This window comes from Squalius cephalus, assembly GCF_949319135.1.
Source record: "Squalius cephalus genome assembly, chromosome: 15".
Taxonomy (NCBI): Eukaryota; Metazoa; Chordata; class Actinopteri; order Cypriniformes; family Leuciscidae; genus Squalius; species Squalius cephalus.
In genome coordinates this window covers 16,973,444-16,979,517 of record NC_137136.1, presented here as the reverse complement: position 1 = coordinate 16,979,517, position 6,074 = coordinate 16,973,444, and the positions used below count along the sequence as shown (strand labels likewise).

The 6,074-nt window shown below is 33.9% G+C and overlaps 1 protein-coding gene across 1 annotated transcript in view; it reads right to left on the bottom strand.

Annotated features, from left to right (window-relative positions):
- Positions 1–6,074, bottom strand: part of rps19 (ribosomal protein S19) — a 236,409-nt gene that overhangs the window by 225,580 nt on the left and 4,755 nt on the right. The gene's annotated exons all lie outside the window — the stretch shown is intronic.

Sequence of the window (6,074 nt, the reverse complement as noted above, 5' to 3'; positions counted from 1 at the left end):
GTAATATTGTGAAATATCATTACAATTTAAAATCATTTTAATACATTTGAAAAATAATTTTATTTATTAATGATTATAATGAGTGATTATAATTAAGTTATTAATCAATATTTTTCCCTCTAAATATCACATGAGTTGAATGACTTCTCTAGGCTTGTGAGATTTTACTTTGTTATAGAAGTTACCAGTGTGATTACTGAAATGTTCTTTTCATGTATTCTCTAATGTCTGTATTTGATATCCGAATACAGTAACAGTGCATGTTTATTTAGCCCGGCTTCCAGAAATGAAACAGGGACTTGTTTTGTGTTTGAGAAAGGTCAACATGTTAAACATATAGAGGTCATTGAAGCCAATAGTCTAAGGGACCATTTCTTTGTTAAAGCTTTCCAGTTAGACTAAAGTGTTGCTCTCCTTGAGAGAAAGAATATTATAATAATATATGGTTTGACTCTGGCTCAGCGTGTTTTATGACTTTGCGTGCGAGTCCGCTTCCGAAGATGCAGTTCCGCTGTGTGTGCGCGCTGTGCTCTCCGCTCCGTGTTCACAGCGCGTTCTGCTCAATGTCCCGCAAGCAACCTCCGTGTGTGTGTCTGTGTGTGTGTGTTTGAGTTGCGAGCTCTGCTCACGCTCACCGGAAAGGCAAAGTCCGCTAAAAAAAACGTGCCGACATGAAATTTCTCTGGACTTGTTTCTTTTTGCAATAGCACTACTGTGCTGTAACATGGTGTGTAGGCCTATAGCCGTGCTAGGCAACACTGGTAAAATTACACGAATCACGATCCTCTCGTTCACTGGTCCTCTCCCTGCTCTGCTCATGCTCTGATAAAAATAGCTTTGTAGGATACTTTATTTTGACAATTGGTCAAAAAATAAACCTGTTAAATCTGATTCTGCTGCATAGAACTGATTGAAGAATAATATATTGATATTTTATATTATTTTAATATAGGTACCAGTATTAGCCTTTTCACCATTTGTATCACTCCGCTTGTCTGTGTTTGCGCCACTTGCATCATTAAGCCAGTAGGTGGCGACAAGTGACTGTTTTTATGAGTGAACAATTGAACTTTAAACTGATTAGTGCCAAAAACATTGATTAACTCAGGAAAGAAACAAGTTGCTGAAACCTATCTTTAATGCTAATATAAATTGCTCATTTGCCTCTGGACACACAAAGATTGCACTGGTTTTTGATTGAAATGTAACATCTATGCAAAATAGTCCTTGAAAGATTTCTCATTTAAGGCCGTTCCTGTTTGGAATATGTGATTGTATATTGTCAACAATAAGCAGAAACATTCTGCATTTCCATTTTGTAGTGTGGATAATTCATTGCAACATTTATCCTCATTCTCATTTTTAAGAATCTGTTATCTTGACATAATTTATGCTACTGCCCACTGACATGCTTTTAAAGCTATTGTTATCCAAATTTTTTGGCCTTTAAACACCTTAAAATGCACATATGTAGGTCAGAGAAATCCAAATTTTATCGGGGGAGCATGTCCCCGATCCCCTATACCTCACATTTGAATACGCATGACTGTGTGGTAATGTGTGCTGGTTACAGTGCCAGGGCTGAATTTTTTAGCCAGTTTGCCCCTGCATATATACAATATAAATTATTCTCTGTATCAAATCATTATTACCCAGCTCCTGATGTTTCGGGCTCATCCCCTGATGTTTTTAAAACCTAGAAACACCCCTGCAAATGCATATACAATATTATAACTTAAATAAGTAATAATCAAATAAAGAGACAATATATAAAAAAAATTAAAAGTCTTACAGTTACAACTGGCCCTTTGAGGGCAGCCATAATGCTGAAGTGGCCCTCAATGAAAATGAGTTTGACACCCCTGGTGTAGGGTATAACTGCTGTGATCTTTGTAACTGTGAGCGGGGCGGCCTACGAACTCCTGTGTGAGTCTTGAAGCTGACTTCTGCTGATCTTCAGTAAAACTTTTCTTCAATTTATTGTAATTCTGACTCCGGGTCTTCTTTCAAACATCTGGTCCTTGGGTCCTAAACTGTTACCCCCTAACACCTGCTTAACATTTTTGTGGAAACAATGATACCATTCAAACATTTGTGGTAAAAATAAAAGAGATAAATGAATAGCCTATCATGATCAAGGATGCTTTAAATTGATCAGTGACAGTGAAGATTTTTATAATGTTACAAAAGATTTCTATTTAACAAATGCTTTAATAAATGTAATAAATACATTTAATAAATGCAAATAAATTCTGTTCATTGAACTTTATTTATCATAATCCTGAAAAAGGTATCAGCATTTCCACAAAAAATGTTAAGAAGCACAAATGTTTTCAACAAACATTGATAATAATAATAATAAGAAGAAATGTTTCTTGAGAATCAAATCAGCATATTAGAATGATTTCTGAAGGATCATGTGACACTGAAGACTGGAGTAATGATGCTGAAGTAATGATGCTGAATATAAATATCTATATTATTTGGGTCTAAAAGTAAATTGAACAAGGTCTCTGTGTAATATCAACTATATTGTTAGTGATCTTAGATGTGTCCTTGATAATGATTTTAGTGGTGCAAGTATGGCTATGAAAACTTTAGGTTAATACTATAAAAAATGTCTTGCCATATTTGTATACTTTTCTGAATAAACAAAATTTCAAAGTACTTGCATCATGTTTAGTGCAGTCATTTTATTGGATGTCTGATTTGTCTCATGTATAGTTGGATAACTTACAAAAATCTCAAAATAAATTGATACGGAAGGTTTTAGGTTTTATTTGTTTTACATAATGTTGATGTATCCCATTTTAGACATCTCGATATAAAAAGCAGAGTAAAACTAAAAATGGTAGGCCTATAATAATCAATAATCAATAAAAGAGCTCCTACATATTTTAATATGTCTCTAGGGTAAGTGAGAAACATTATTATAATACTAGGTAAAGTCTTGTGGATATTACATTATGTCATTTTAAAACTAGGACCTCAGTGAAAACAAGTTTTTAACTTTATTGTGTTATCAATTGACAAATGGGTATTTCACTATAGGCTTTGCCATCACAAATTGTAGCCTTGGTGAGTATAAGAGACTTCTTTCCAAAAAATTTAATGTTTTCAATCTTTTGACAGGTACAATATATGTAAAATATTTTTTTAATGAACCAATAGGCCTAATTAAACAATATTAAACAAATATTGAAAATGTATTATTTATAAGTTGCACTGTTGCAGTTTTGTCCTTGCTTCATCTATGTTTTATGTAATCAATTTTTTTTTTCTATAAAGATCAATGACATTTTTGCTAATATTCGCTTATTTTGCTTGTGAATATATCTGGCAACACGCTGATAACACACGTTTCTGTAAAACTCACCCTCTCTAGTGCTCTTTGTTTTAAAATACTTACTTTATTCTAAAAATCTACTTTACTTAATTACCACAGTTGACCCAGATGCGTTTTATTCATTAACATGAACTTTGTGCTCCCTTTCTTCTTTAGGACAGCTGATATATGAGCCCAGGGAGGCTTGCATAATAATAAGCCAATAGATCACGTGATATATTACTCAAAATTATGCAGTCCGTTCGTGTTTATTGACACAAAGATCCAGTCAGGGCCAGTGAATTATGTTCTTCATAAAAGGACATTGGCGAAGCAATAATGTGCACTTTATCTATGATTTCAATTGTAGTAGCATGTATAGGTCAGTAGTCGGCACTATTAGACCTGCCCAATTCGCTTAAAAAAGCTTACATACATGTAGAACCTTTTATAACTATCCCTTAACAGGTTTACAGCAATATTCATGGAATGTCAGGTTATGACAGAACCTGTAAAGCAGATTCTGTCTGTTCGAAAAGAGATACAAAATAATTTGGAAAGCAGTCAGTCTGACCAGTTAATAGTGCACAAGCAGTGCTTTATTTATCCTAGAAATGCATATTTGCATGCTTATATGGAGCATATAATAATTAATAAATTAATCATTTTCATTCTGTTCTAAATAAGTAGCCTAAGTGGTGTCATTTGTTGCTGTCTATACAGAGTAGTCTTTGAATTCAAGCATGAAAATGTTGCAAAACGTCATTGTTGATAAAATAGACATTGGCCAGTAAGTTCGGCTGGTTTAGAAATCCTAGTAAAGGAATATAGAATGATGAATTTCTTTGGACCAATACACCACATTCTTTTATTGATTTCAGTGGTGTACTAGAAGCCTCTTTGCCTGATGGTGCCATTTAGCAACATGATGGAACTGCTTTAAATATGTAGTAATACTTATTTTCATACAGAATTTCAATAGGTTAAAATGTATGTGTAAAAGTGTATAGTTTAGGTTATATAACTGGTCACCATTTTTTAATCCTTGTAAATTTCAGACAGTTCACTAGTCCTGCAGTGTAACAAATAAATAAATAAATAAAAAAGTGCAAATATTGAATGTAGTCATTTAGTTAATAAGAGGTCTGATCTAACAGCATGCATAATAATTCTAAAAAACTATTTTCATTTTTTTAAATTAATTTTAGATTAAATATAGCATCACAATTACTATGAGGTTATATAAACATTTTAGATGAAGTGTTGCAAATCACACTTTTATGTCAACTACCCAAAGCATTTACATTGGACAGTAACTGAGATGTCTGTTGCAGAGACAATAATAACACGATTCTTTATTGTTTGGTACGTTTTAATTAAATAAAAATTAAAAAATGTCAACTGGTTTGGAGAAATAATTTGGTTGTTTTGCCTTAGCCTGAAAACCCTCGAATAGCTGACTGACTCTTTACTGCAGCAAAAGAAAAGATAAGATCTCGCCAGTTGTGAATCTTATAACATGCAAAGCAGCAAACTTAAATGTTTTGTTCTGTGGTGTCAGACAAGTGCCTTTGTATTCCTGTCATCAAAATGCAATATCTAGAGATCTAGGTTGCGCCTTATTCCTCTTAGTTTGTTATCTGGTGTGGTCAAACTTACAGGTAAAATTCATCTTTAAAATGACACATTTTATGTTTAAATCTAAGAATGATCTTTGGTTACAGTTTACTTAAATACTTAAATGTTTTGTTCTATGGTGTCAAGTGCCTTTGTATTCCTGTCATCGAGATGTTATATATCATGAGCATATAATACTTTTAAGTGTTTGATAATGGCAAGTAGCAGGGAGATGAGCCTATTGTTCTTGGAAAAGACATCTGCACCCTTTCCAAAGACTTTGGCATTTTGTCTGACTCACTCACATTGTTCTCTGCATAGTTTTCTCTTTTTAGTGCACTGACATAACCACACAGGAGTGTACGAACGATAGCATCAAACGAAGCCTAAGTGAGTGACAATCGCATTATTTTGAACTGTCATGCTCTGAGTGCTGTACTGGGTGTGACTTTAAGTAAACTGAAAAACCTGCCCTACTTGTCACACAACAAAATCTGTAATCACTGTTCACATTCGAGTGAAACTGCGGTTGCATTTACAGTAGCACACATGCATACACTGGTTGCACAATGCTTCGCTCTCACCGTGGACTTAACTTGCACCAATAATACAGAATTTTGCCCTGAAATAGGTTACTGAATGCATATCTGATGGGAGGACATGTGACAATGTAGAAAATAGACTCATTCCCAATGGAAACAAACTGGAGTGGTGCAAAAATAGCTCCTCTTCTACCAAGCAAGCTGTGTATGACCTGTGTTCTAATTTTGCTTGTGATAGGCTCCACACAGTCCCGATTTCATGTTTTTCCACAAGAAAATAAATTCAATTCAACTGCCTAGTTGCAAATACAGATATATGCATAGTTCAGTTAATGCCACAACACAAAATTATAAAGTTTGTATGAAACGGAAGTTGCAATAGCATTTTTCCCCCAATTGTGACATTTATCTGAGTGAAATTGCTTCTTAAGCGAAAACAATGGAGGATTTTTTTAATATTCTCTCTACATTTTTATTAACACAACTTAAAGGGATTGTTCACCCAAAAATGAACATTCTGCCATCATTTACTCACCCTCAACTGTATGAATTTCTTTGTTATGTGGAACCAACCAAACATATGTATGACT